The sequence below is a fragment of the Strix aluco genome, chromosome Z (assembly GCF_031877795.1).
Source record: "Strix aluco isolate bStrAlu1 chromosome Z, bStrAlu1.hap1, whole genome shotgun sequence".
NCBI classification, from domain to species: domain Eukaryota; kingdom Metazoa; phylum Chordata; class Aves; order Strigiformes; family Strigidae; genus Strix; species Strix aluco.
In genome coordinates, this window is record NC_133971.1 from 32,815,547 (window position 1) to 32,829,100 (window position 13,554).

The following is a 13,554-nucleotide window of genomic DNA, read 5'->3' on the forward strand; positions in this document are numbered from 1 at the left end:
CAGTACCAATATCAGTTGCCCCAATATGGAAAACCAAATATACCAAAAAATCCCCTCGCAGTGCACAGGGTGATAATGAACCTGGCCCATCACAAGAGCAGGAGGAAGAGCTGGAGGTAATCATCCGATCTCTATCCCTCAGTGAGTTGCGAGATATGCAGAAGGATTTCAGCCGCATTGCAGGCGAGCAAATTTGCACCTGGTTGCTCCGGTGCTGGGATAGTGGAGCTGCTGGTTTGGAATTGGAGGGGAGAGAGGCCAAGCAGGTGGGACCTTTAGCCAAGCAGGCTGGTATTGACAAGGCAATAGGGAAACAGGCTCAAACCCTCAGCCTTTGGAAGCGACTCCTGCTTGCTGTGAGGGAGAGGTACCCCTACAAGGATGATGCTCTATGTCGGTTAGGCAAGTGGACCGACATGGAGAAAGGCATCCAAAACCTCAGGGAAATGTCTGTGTTTGACATGATCTATGGTGATCTGAATGATGAGCAGTCACCATTGGATCCAGATCAGGTCCCTTGTACACAGCTGATGTGGTGGAAGTTCCTGCAAAGTGGACCAGGAGCACATTCCAAAGCATTAGCAGTAGCATCCTGGTGTCGAGACACTCAGACAGTGGATGAAGTGACTATGCAGCTCCGGCACTATGAGGGAAGTCTCCCTTCCTCCTAACATGCTTTGGTTTCAGCTGTAAAGGAACTGTCTCAGAGGCTCCAGAAAGTGGAACAGGACATGTCCTACATTCCACCTGCATGGGCCGATGTCTCAGCTATTAGAAGCAGGCGCTTCCCCACCCAAGAGAAAGGCAGTGGAAGGCACACACCACGGGGCACCCTGTGGTTCTTCCTCTGTGACCATGGAGAAGCCATGAGGAGGTGGGATGGACAGCCCACTTCCGCCCTACCTGCATGAGTACAGCAGCTGAAAGGGAAGACCACCATGAAAGGGGAGTCTTCCAAGAGAGGTGCAGCTCCAGTGTCTAGTCAGAAATCCCCCAGACAGAATAGAATGGCCAACAGCATTCTTGACCCTCTTGAGGGGACAAAGAAGTCATTCCTGTAGGAGTCACTCTTAGATCAAGTGAGTGATGGTGAGCAGGATTAGAGGGGCCCTGCCTCCAGCCAGGTGGAGGAAAGGGATAATCGGATTTACTGGAAGGTGTGGATCCGATGGCCTGGCACATCAGAACCACAAGAATATAAGGCCTTGGTAGACACTGGCGCACAGTGCACCCTGATGCCATCAAGCCACAGTGGGGTTGAATCCATCTGCATCTCTGGAGTAACAGGGGGGTCCCAACAGCTGACCCGATTAGAAGCTGAAGTGAGCCTAACTGGGAAGGACTGGCATAAGCACCCCATTGTGACTGGCCCAGATGCCCTGTGCATCCTAGGTATAGATTACCTCAGGAGAGGGTACTTTAAAGACCCAAAAGGGTACCAGTGGGCCTTTGGTATAGCTGCCCTGGAGGAGGTTGAGCAATTGTCGACCTTACCCGGCCTCTCAGAGGACCCCTCGGTGGTGGGGTCGCTTAAGGTTGAAGAGCAGCGAGTGCCAATTGCTACCAAGACGGTGCACCGGCGGCAGTACCGTACTAACCGAGATTCCCTGGTCCCCATCCATCAGCTGATCCGTCGACTAGAAAGCCAGAAGGTGATTAGCAGAACTCACTCACCTTTCAACAGCCCTATATGGCCAGTGAGAAAACCTAATGGTGAATGGAGACTGACCGTGGACTACCGTGGCCTGAATGAAGTTACGCCAGCGATAAGTGCTGTAGTGCCGGACATGCTAGAGCTCCAGTATGAGCTGGAGTCGAAGGCAGCCAAGTGGTACGCCACGATTGACATCGCTAACGTGTTTTTCTCCATTCCAATAGCACCAGAGTGCAGGCCACAGTTTGCGTTCCCTTGGAGGGGTATCCAGTACACCTGGAATCGATTGCCCCAGGGGTGGAACCACAGCTCCACCATTTGCCATAGACTGGTCCATACTGCACTGGAGAAAGGTGGGGCTCCAGAACACCTGCAGTTTATTGATGATATCATTGTATGGGGGGACACAGCTGAGGAAGTCTTTGAGAAAGGAAAGGAGGTAATTGAAATCCTTCTGAACGTTGGTTTTGCCATCAAGTGACAGAAAGTTAAGGGACCTGGAAGGGAGATTCAGTTCCTAGGAACAAAATGGCAAGATGGGCGTCGCCACATCCCAATGGAGGTGATAAACAAGGTAACAGCCATGGCCCCACCAACCACCAAAAAAGAGACTCAGTCTTTCCTGGGCACTGTGGGGTTCTGGAGGACGCACATCCCAAACTACAGCCTGATTGTGAGCCCTCTCTACCACGTAACCCGCAAGAAGGATTTTAAATGGGGCCCAGAGCAACAACAAGCCTTTGAACAAATTAAGCAGGAGATTACCCAGGCAGTGGCCCTCGGACCAGTCCGGACAGGGCAGAAGATTAAGAACGTGCTCTACACCGCAGCCGGGGAGAATGGCCCTTCCTGGAGCCTTTGGCAGAAAGCACCTGGGGAAACCCGAGGCCGACCTCTAGGCTTTTGGAGCCAGGGATACAAAGGCTCTGAAGCTAACTATACCCTGACTGAGAAGGAGATACTTGCAGCGTACGAAGGAATTCGAGCTGCCTTAGAAGTGGTCGGCACTGAGACACAGCTCCTCCTGGCACCTCGACTGCCGGTGCTGGGATGGATGTTCAAAGGAAAGGTTCCCTCCACACATCATGCAACAGATGCCACGTGGAGTAAATGGGTTGCATTGATAACACAACGGGCTCGAATAGGGAACCTTGACCCCCCAGGATTACTGGAAATGATCATGAACTGGCCAGAGAGCAAAGATGCTGGGATGTCACCAGAACAAGAGGTGAAACGTGCTGAGGAGGCCCCACCATATAGCGAGCTGCCAGAGGAAGAAAAACAATATGCCCTATTCACTGATGGGTCTTGCCGCATTGTGGGAAAACATCGATGATGGAAGGCTGCAGTGTGGCATCCCATATGAGAAACCACTGAAGCTGTTGAGGGACAAGGTGAATCGAGCCAGTTCGCAGAGGTGAAAGCCATCCAATTGGCTTTGGATATTGCTGAGCGAGAAAAGTGGCCAAGGCTCTATATCTACACTGACTCGTGGGTGATGGCAAGTGCCCTGTGGATGTGGTTGCAGCAATGGAAACAGAACAACTGGCAACGCAAGGGCAGACCTGTCTGGGCCGCTGAAGTATGGCAGGACATTGCAGCCTGGGTGGAGAACCTTGTTGTGAAGGTGTGCCATGTGGACGCCCATATACCCAAGAGTCGAGCCACTGATGAACATCAACACAACCAGCAGGCGGACCAAGCTGCTAAGATCGAGGTGGCTCAGGTGGACTTGGACTGGCAGCGTAAAGGTGAACTGTTCATAGCCCGGTGGGCCCATGAGACCTCAGGCCACCAAGGCAGAGATGCAACATACAGGTGGGCTCGAGATCGAGGGGTGGACCTCACCATTGACACCATTGCAGAGATCATCCATGGATGTGAGACGTGTGCTGCAATCAAACAAGCCAAGGGGGTGAAGCCCCAGCGGAATGAACATCGATGGATGAAATATAAACATGGAGAGGCCTGGCAGATCGACTACATCACACTGCCACAGACCCGCCGAGGCAAGCACCACGTGCTCACAATGGTGGAAGCAACCACTGGGTGGCTTGAAACTTATCCAGTGTCCCACACCACTGCCCAAAATACCATCCTGGGCCTTGAAGAGCGAGTCCTGTGGCAACACGGCACCCCAGAGAGGATTGAGTCGGACAATGGGACTCACTTCCGAAATAACCTCATAGTTGCCTGGGCAGAAGAACACGGCATCGAGTGGGTCTACCACATCCCCTACCACGCACCAGCCTCCGGGAAGATCGAGCGCTACAATGGACTGTTAAAAACTACATTGAAAGCAATGGGGGGTGGAACCTTCAAACACTGGGACACACATCTGACAAAGGCCACTTGGTTAGTGAACACAAGAGGATCTGCCAATCGAGCTGGCCCGGCTCAGTCAAAACTTCCACGTGCTGTAGACAGGGATAAAGTCCCTGTGGTGTGCATGAGGGACCTGCTGGGAAAAATGGTCTCAGTTAGTCCTGTGCCGGGCAAAGGCAAACCCATCCACGGGATTGTTTTTGCTCAAGGACCTGGGTGCACCTGGTGGGTGATGCAGAAGGATGGAGAGGTCCGATGCGTACCACAAGGGGACTTGATTGTGGGTGAAAACACACCATGAGTTATACTGTACTTTTGTTAATTTTTCTTTGTCAATGCTAATTGCTAAGTGGCAGCTGGATGTGATGCACATGGTATAGAATAAAGGGGTGGATTATGTCCTGGTTTAACCAGGATAGGGTTAAGTTTCCCCAGCAGTGGGGGGGGAGCTCTAGCCGGGTTATTCAGATACCATGCGGACCTCACATCCTGGCGCGCGTCACATTTTCCTGGTGCAGGAGCGCGGGAAGAATCGGTGATCGCGTGGGGTTCGCGCCGCTGGGTTTTCTCTCACTGCTATATTGGTAGATATTTTGCCCTGTTCATTGTTATTACTATTATTCTTATTGTTATTGTTGTTGTTTGTTGTGTTGCTATTGCACTGCTGTATTAAACCTGTCCTTATCTCAGATTGGGGCTTTGTATTTCACTCCCTTTGTGAGGGAGGGGCAGCAACCGTGTGGTCTCAGACCCTGGCAGGGGCTAAACCATTACAGTAGGGCTGATGGTTGGACTCGATGATCCCAAGGGTCTTTTCCAACCTGAATGATTCTGTGATTATATTCACATAACATTGCTGTTTAGTCTGCTCTTAGATTGACTCATTTATTTAGTAGTTTGTATGTCCGTCACACAATATAGTTACTATTAACCATCAGCAAATTTTGCACTTATAAATATGCAAAAGTACTTAAAATTCTATCTTTGTAGATGTTCTGGTTTCAAACACTTTCAAGAACACATTATTTGCATAAACACACTACTATTCAGAAGATTCTTTAAAAGTTATGTAAAATGCTATCAAGTCTCAATTTTAATACATTACCAGACCTTAGTTTAAGAACTGCAGACAGGATTTTCATCATGATTAATGAGAAACAGTTTGCTGTTTTGTCTATATATAACTTTAAAAATTGTTGTTGATGACCAAATAGGAAATAGAAATTCCTATCCTGCAGAGAATATCACGTAAGTAACAGCTCCAAAACTGGCAACAGGAGGTATTGCCCATACTCATTACCTGTATTTTCAAAGGACAAAAAACCAGGGAGACAGAAGGGTTAAGCTTCTTTCTTGTCCTTGTTTACAACCTTAATCAATCCAGAGAGAACTCATCAGTGCATACAGGGTTTCTCTTTTCCTGTGTCTAAAGGAATTGTCGGTTCAGTGTGTCTCTAAAGTCTATCTTCACACACGTAAATTAAACAATTATAAGAGATTATAAGATTAAGAGACAAATCATAACCAATTCTACCTTGTCAAATCTTGCCATCACACAGGACTTCAGGAAAGCTACGCAAATATTAACCTTGACCTTCAGTATGTATTAAAATCAGGGATAATCAGTTGATAATCAGGTAAGTGGTCTCTGGAGAAAGAAGACCTCATCCAAAGGGGTTACTAAAATCTTGAGCAAATCTGATCCCGATGTTATACAGACGCAAAGCTTTAACCTTTCTTAGAGATGAAAGCTGAAGCCCTGGAGCAGGGGTCAAGATAAACATGTTCCATTTCTGGCTTAACACCACTCTCCTGGTGTCAAATGCTCACTTTGCTGTGGCTTGGTTCCCAAATGTAAAATGAATACAGTAGTGTCTCCTTCCCTCGCTTTTTATTTGCTAGCACTGGGACAAAGATGACCTAGAAAGACACCAGCAAAAAAGCATTCTTGTGTCAGGGTATTTCAAACTGTTGTAACATGAACAGTAATAGTTCCTGGGTTTATATCTTTCATTTTACTTGGATTTATTTGTTGTTACTGAGATTGCAAGTATTAAGCTAAATTCATTAATATACACAGATTTTATTTTTAATCTAAAATAATATTTTTTTCTTTAAATCTTGCACTTTCCTCACTGGAAATACTTATGAAATATATAAGTTAACATGCTCACTCTTCATCTGATTTTTTTGTATTGCAGAGGTTATAAAAAATTTCCAAGTCTTAAACAATTTGGTCCGCCCACTCTGTTCTGTAAAAGTTTTTCACCACATGTTAGGGAAGTATTTGAAAGGTATGTACTGAATATATATCAATGTAAAGATCAATCTGGGGTACACCTAGCTGCAGTCTGTAACAATATGAAGCATGTCCACATTCTAGTCTAAATTTCTGATTTCACTTACTTTCATACTTTTCCTCATGAAGGTTGTCCTGACGTTCAGAATAAAAAGAGGTCCATATTTTAGAGTAAGGATGTTTCTCTAAATAAACTAACTCTATTGCTTTTTCAATGGCTAAATTCCATACCTCTAATCTGGGATTAGTATCTGAAAATCAGAGGGAACAGAGACTAGTTGACAGATTCTCATGGACATGCACTTCTTGAATAGAGGTCAGGCATATGAATATCTGTTCTTTTGGTGTTTTATGTAGTGTTTTCAGCCACAAAACTAGAGAATGATTTAATCTCTAGAGAAGACATCTCTATGTCATCTAGTCCAACTGCTCTGTGCAAAGCACATCCAATTAAAGCATATTGCTCCAGATGATGTCCAGTCAGGTTTTGAGTATTTTCAAGAATGGAGATTCCGCAGTCCTTCTGAGTAACCTGCCTACCATCACAGTAATAATTTTTCATTATTTCTAATCAAAATTCTGTGTATCGGCTTGTGCTTGTTGTCTCTTGTCCTTCCTCTGTGCACCTCTGGGGAGAGTCTGGCTCTGCCTCCTCTACATCCTACGATCAAGTAGCTGTATATTCTAGTAAGTCCCCTTCTCCCCCCAAAAACTGTCCCTTCGCCAGGCTCAACAAGCCTAATCCCTTCAGCCTGTCCTTGGATACACTGTCCTCCATCCCCAGACCACACTGGTCAGGACTTTGTCCATTCCATCAATGTCTTTCTCACACTGGAGTGTCCAAAGCTGTGCACAGCATGCCAGGTTCTATCTAACAGGTACTGAACAGCAGTGCAGGATCATTTCCTCAGACCTGCTGCCTGCACCCTTGCTAACACAGTCCAGGATGTGGGATTGCTGTGCCTGGGTGTACCACTGCCTTGGGGCCAGACTACTGTCTCCCAGAGCTCCCAGAGCCATTACTGCAGAGCTGCTCCCCAGCTGGTCAGCCTCAACCTCTGCTATTACCTCCCAGATGCAGGACTTTGTGTTCACCTTCATGGGGTTCCTGTCAGATAATTACTCTGAGCAGTGGCCCTGCCCTCTAGCAGATTGACCACTCCATGAACAGTTTGTGTCATCTACAAGCACAATGAGAGTGAAATCTGTACCATCAATCAGTCCATTAATGAAGAACATTAAATAGAATTGTTCCTGGTATTGCTCTCTAAGAGAAACTACTGCCTTCTGGTCACTAGCTGGGCTTTGTATTATGTATCACAACACAATAAGCCCAGGAGCCTGGGCCATTTTCAACCCACATGGATGACTGCTTATCTGGTTCATATATCACCAATCTAGAAACAAAGATATTATGAAAAATGCATTAAAGGACTTTCTAAAATTGGGGTGATCAAGTATACACATCGATTGGATAGGCATGATTTGCATGGACCTGGATTTTCCTGAACTTGTTAAATACTGAGCCTATGATCTAGAACAACCTCTGTGCTACAGTTTATGTAGCAGCTGTTAAAAAGACAAGATGTTACTTACCTGCCTTACATGATTATTGTGGTATTTCTAAATTTACAATTTCACTTTTAATTAAGAAATAACTAAAATAAAACTACTACAAATGACTAGACCTCAGAGGGATGTGCTCAACATTCACATTCCACATCACAATGTTGAGGTCTGTTTTTTTCCATTACTATGCTTATTACCTCTGATAATTTCAGATGACCCTTTCCCACCTCATAAATATTGGTCATCTGATATGTCATATCAATGTCTTAGATGAGAAGACAGTTCTCAATTTGTAAAGTGTCAAACAAGTGTCAAACAACTAAACAATTTAAACATGTCCACTGCCTATGATTGTCTCCTTTTAATGTGAAATCTGTTGACAAAAGATTTTTCCTTCTTCAAACATTACTGGGATATTTCTTTAGCTTCTCATGTTGCATAAAACACAGCAGAGTGTTCAACACTGTTGAGCAGAAGCTTGAAATTGCTTGTATGCCACTAGCTTAGATAGTTTCTTTGATCTTGAGATGAGTTTGTGAGACACAGAATTGTAACATGATGTTATAAACAGAATAGATGAAACATCCAGTAAAATGTGGTGTGTAAACACATTGGTACTGGTGCTAATTTAATCTTGCATGTGCTTGAAGAAATAGACAACCTGCAATACATCTCCACATTGCTTCTGCTTAATATACAAATATCTATGAAGTGGAACTTTTTTTCTGCTTGAGAATTAGAATAACTCTTGATTTCTTTGTCTGACAACATAATATTGAAATATTCAGTAAACAGTTATATAAAGTATCCTGCATTAAATAGATAATAAGACCATGAATTTAAAAGGAATATTCTTCCACAAACTGTTGTCAGTAGTGAGCATTTCCAGGTTCAGTAATTTAGGGTTGCCTTCTGAAAATCTAAAGATTACTTATTTGTGTCAGAAAACAGAAAAAAAATTGTCTCTAATTGTTCACTTTTAACATAAGAAAACCTGCTTTATTCACAAGCAACAACAAAAGGTTAACAAAACCCAATAAACTGGCAACTGGAAAATCTGTGTATAGTAATTAAGCCTATCAGTCTCCAGGATACCTAGGCAATAGTTAGAGTCATCCTCTTCAGACTGTGTAGGGCTCACAAGGTAACTATTTTCTAGCCTGAGATCTGCCTGAGATTTCCCCTGTCTAGGTATGTACCCAATTCATGATTGGCTGTTAGCAAAGATATAAAAAAAATTAAATAAAATTGGGAATTACTGTTAACACTTAGGAGCTGTTCTAGACTTCATGCAGAAATCAAGGCAACTCTACTGCATACTGTATATAAACATGATCTTTTGTTATAGGCTGGCTCTTACTGTCACATGCATTTCAGGAGGTTCATCCCAAGAAACCTGATGACTGTAATCCATTTTTCAGCTGTTTCTGTCTGCTACAGGTTGCTTATATCAGAAGGCCTGCATTACACATAAAGAGTGGTGGCAAATGGAGCTTTTCACAGAGGTCTTGCCACAAAAGGAGAATTACTGTTAGAAGATAACTCCAAGACCTTTGCCCTTTCTAGTTTCTTCTAGGATGTGATAGAAAGTCATATCAGAATTAAGATTTCGTAAGGCTCAAGGTATATTCTCTTTACCGCACCTAAACTTTACTCAGGTATTATCTAAAATGCCACAATATGTCTAAAGCAGATGGGATCTTGCTTATTAGTTGCTCCCTCTCACTAGCAATTGGATAATAACAAAGAACTCCCCTTCTCAAAGTCTCAGGATTTTTTTAGTTTAAAGCATGACTGGGCTTCATCTTTATCAGTAACCACTAATACACTCCCTTTAGGCCACAGGGTCTTTTGCTTTCAAAGGGTAATAGAGATTTGAAGCAAATAAGCTGCTGATAATTAATAGAGGTGTTTCCTAAATGCAGCTATCAATCACCAAATTGCTGAAGGAATGTTCTCACCCTTCCAGAAAATTTTGAGTCACACATCAAACACTAATAAAGAGTAAAATTGGTAGTTGAAAGTTTTAAATGAAAAATAGCTCCTCACATAAACATTATTCTCAGCTTAAATCAAGAATATGGTACCTTAAGTTTGTTTCCCCTCTATGCCTGATCTAAAAAGAACTCTTTAAGATTCACATATTTGATATATTTAAGACCCTGTGAAGAGTCCTAGTTCTTTTGTTTCATGTAGCAAATACTGTGAGTCATAACCTAGTTTTGTTTGTCTAACAGTGGACAAAGAAGACAAAGCATCCATTCAACTTTATCAGCATTTCTAATATTCAGTAAAGCAGTTGGTGATCCAAGATTAACACAGTCACTGAGAGGAATTTGGTTCCTCTATTAGTCTGTGTCTGTGCAAATAGCTCTAAAAATAAACATTTCTAGTTCTAGATATTTCCAACCTGTCAAGTATTGTAATGGTATGAGTTAATAGTTTATTTTGTGGTAACACTAGCACATTTTCAAAGATTCTTTTTTTTTTTTTTTTTACAATACCATATCTTGCCTTTCTCTGATGCATGAACATCTTTTATTGATACTCCACCCTCACCATCTTTCTTTCTTTCTTCTTCTCCTTCTCTCCTTTTTCTCCTTTTCCCAGGCTAGTATCCTCCAGGTTTCTTAGCAGTTGTTCAAAGAGGAAAACAGACTTTCACTGATAAATTTTACTGTGTTATACTGTGAGTAAAAAGCATATCTGACAAATTGAAAATCATCCTGCCTTTATCTTCTCTGTGAGCTCCTACTAGCTATAGAAAAGTAGGTTTTGTTTTTTAACATTTACTAGGAAAGAATATAAGGGAAAGTAAATTATTGTAAGTTAAACCGAGGTACTGGAGTCCATGAATAATAAAAAACTAAGACTGCAAGAATGAGAGGTGTGCTTTAATACAGCTGTTGCCTTCCACATATTTCGATTACGAAGTCCTCTGCAGATTTTTTTATGTGTGTGTATAATTCCTTACTTTGTGGTTTTAGCACTGCTGTCACCTTAGCTCCTAGCATGTAAGGGATAACTTGTGAGACTCTCTCAGAGATCATCTTCAGATAACCAAGACTTCTGACTCTGTCCTTCATCCACAATTGTCTCCCATGTTTTCTTCCATGAGAAATGCAATACGGAAGAAGGTCCATTTATTTAGAACCCAGATAATGTACCTTACATTTTTTTCACCAGTTTGTCTTTTACATTAAATAGATTACTGTTTCTCTTTATTTTCATGATCACTGAATATATGTTCATGTTTTATATTTATGTTTTATAAAAAGTTATAATTATTTTAAGTGAATATTTTCAATTGTCTAGAAAGGAAGTGTTATCAGAATATGATGTCATTAAGTTTGCAAAATAACATTATGAAGAGATGAAGTTACATACTGATTTAAAGATGTGTTTAAACGAGAAATTGAATTCCACAGCATGGGAAACCAATGTGCTCTACAGTGTTTCAGAAACGGCATTTTTAATTTATGTTTGTTCTTAGAAATCAACAAGCTTTGTCAATTTAATCTGAAATGAACATCCGCATGCATAAGATTTCACTTACTTGGAGGTGAGGCTGATCAGCTCTTCCACAGCTGGTGCCAACATTCTATCAGTCAAATTCTTAACTAGGTTGTAAAGGGCCAGGAAAGCAGTTGCTTTTTACTCCCACCTGGAACAAAATATTGTGTCAGTTACTTTTTTTCATGGTCTTCCAAGTGCAAGAAGATATTCATTACATTATATTTTCCTGTCACATTAAGGGTTCATCAGAACATTCATACAAAGGATGGAAGCATAAACTATTACACTCTCTTAATTTCTCAAATATGTGATCCAATATGTGCATAAACAAATGCTATAAATAATTATTTTGCTATAAAAATTTCTTATAAAATTTACTGTTATATTTATTTGTAATTGTTAAATTTAAATAAAATATTTATTCATATAAAATATGCATTTCTAAATGTGATACTGAAGAAAGTAAAACCAAAATATTTAGCAGTAGAAAATAGAAGTGTTTCGGAGCAAAGTAATTTATTACAGGTATCTAAATAACAAAGATGAACATTTATTTTTATCTTAGAGTACTGTTTATTTTTTCCAGATTTCTTCCCCTTATTACGGACTAGAGTCTTCAAAATTATGACAAACTATTTTTAAAACAGAAGGTTAATAAAGTCTCTCAATTTTAAACTGCTCTCTATAACCTTTGAAAGGTCATGAAGATAAAAAGAAGACCCAACTGACTAAAAAAGTGACAAATATGATATCCATCTACAAAAGCAGGCAAAAAGGAAGATTCAGAAAACCACAGTCCAATCAGTTTCACTTTAGTTCCTGGGAAAAATTACAGGACAGGTCCTCATGAAAGTTATTTGCAGGCACAAAAAGAGCAATCAGTGACAGCAGGCAGGTGTGTGGTGGCATGGTGACCACCTGACAAAAAGCAGTGTTCTCTGCTTCTCCTGAGCCTCTAGCACCTGGTAGAACCAATGCAGCCACACATGTAGAGCTCCTGTCCAAGCATGCAAGCACCCAGGTTTCCAGCTACGCGATGTGTAACGGGATATTCCTGAAGTTGGAGAGTGATTGCCAACAAGCCTGGGGGAAGTGTGACCAGATAGATGAACTGCTCTGCTTGGCAGCCGAGCTGCAGGAAGAGATGGGCAGACTGAGGAGTATTTAAGAGTCTGAGAAGCAGATTGATCAATGGAGTCACACTCTGCCATCTCCGATGCATGCAAGCCAGCTCAGGCAGGGCCACTAGGGAGGCAGGTCCAGGATCTGGTTTGTGCCAGGAAGAAAACAGTGTTAAATGGGTTAAGAAGTGGAAGAAGGTTACAGTATGGAGCCATAAGAGAAACTCCTCCTTATCCTCTAAGATACCTTTACAGAATAGGCATGAGGCCCTGGGTACAGTGGATGAAGAACATAATGAGATAGAGGAGGAACCTATGGAAGCAGTCTTACCATGGTCAGAGACACCAACCCCTCACAACAAAACCTGCATTAAGACCAGTGCCAAGAAGCAACAGTGAGTTATGGTCATTAGCGATTCCCTCCTGTGCAGAACAGAAACAACTTTTTGCAGACTTTTCAGGGAGCTTGCTCCCTCCCTGAGGCCCAAATTAGGTAGATCACCACAAGACTGAAAAGCTTAGTATAACCTTCAGACTACTATCCATTCCTGCTCTTTCCTGTGGGTACTAATGCTGTTGCAACAAAAAGTCTAAGGTTGCTAAAAAGAGATTACAGAGCCTTAGGAAGAATGCTAAAAAAATTCAGGAGCACAGGTAGTGTTTTCCTCAGTCTTCCCAGTAATGGAGGGAGACTTTGGAAGAAATAGATGAGCCCAGTGTATCAATACGTGGTTCCAGGACTGGTGCTTCCATCAAAACCTTGTTTTTTTAAACCATGGAAGACACAAAGTATGCTGGGTCCTGATGGGATCTATCTGCCCTGATGGGGAAAAAGCATCTTTCGGCGTAAGCTGGTGGGACTGATCAAGAGAGCTCTAAAGTAGAAATGATGGGGGAAGAGGATAGCAACAGGATTGCAGTACGTAAGCCAAGCATTGATGTGGTATTGCCTGAGAGTGGCAATGCTAGTGGGAAGTGTTACACTGCTCCTGGGAGCAAGGAGAACTCAGAGCATTATCTGAAATGCTTGTATACCAACAAACACAGTATGAGAAAAAAACAGGATGAAC

The 13,554-nt window shown here is 42.4% G+C and overlaps 1 long non-coding RNA gene across 2 annotated transcripts in view; it reads right to left on the bottom strand.

Moving 5' to 3' along the window:
- Positions 1 to 13,554, bottom strand: part of LOC141918564 (uncharacterized) — an 846,297-nt gene that overhangs the window by 489,694 nt on the left and 343,049 nt on the right. For both annotated transcript variants that reach the window (XR_012621719.1, XR_012621720.1), the window contains exon 4: positions 11,404 to 11,511. This is a non-coding gene — a long non-coding RNA (uncharacterized LOC141918564). The remainder of the gene's footprint in view (positions 1 to 11,403; positions 11,512 to 13,554) is intronic.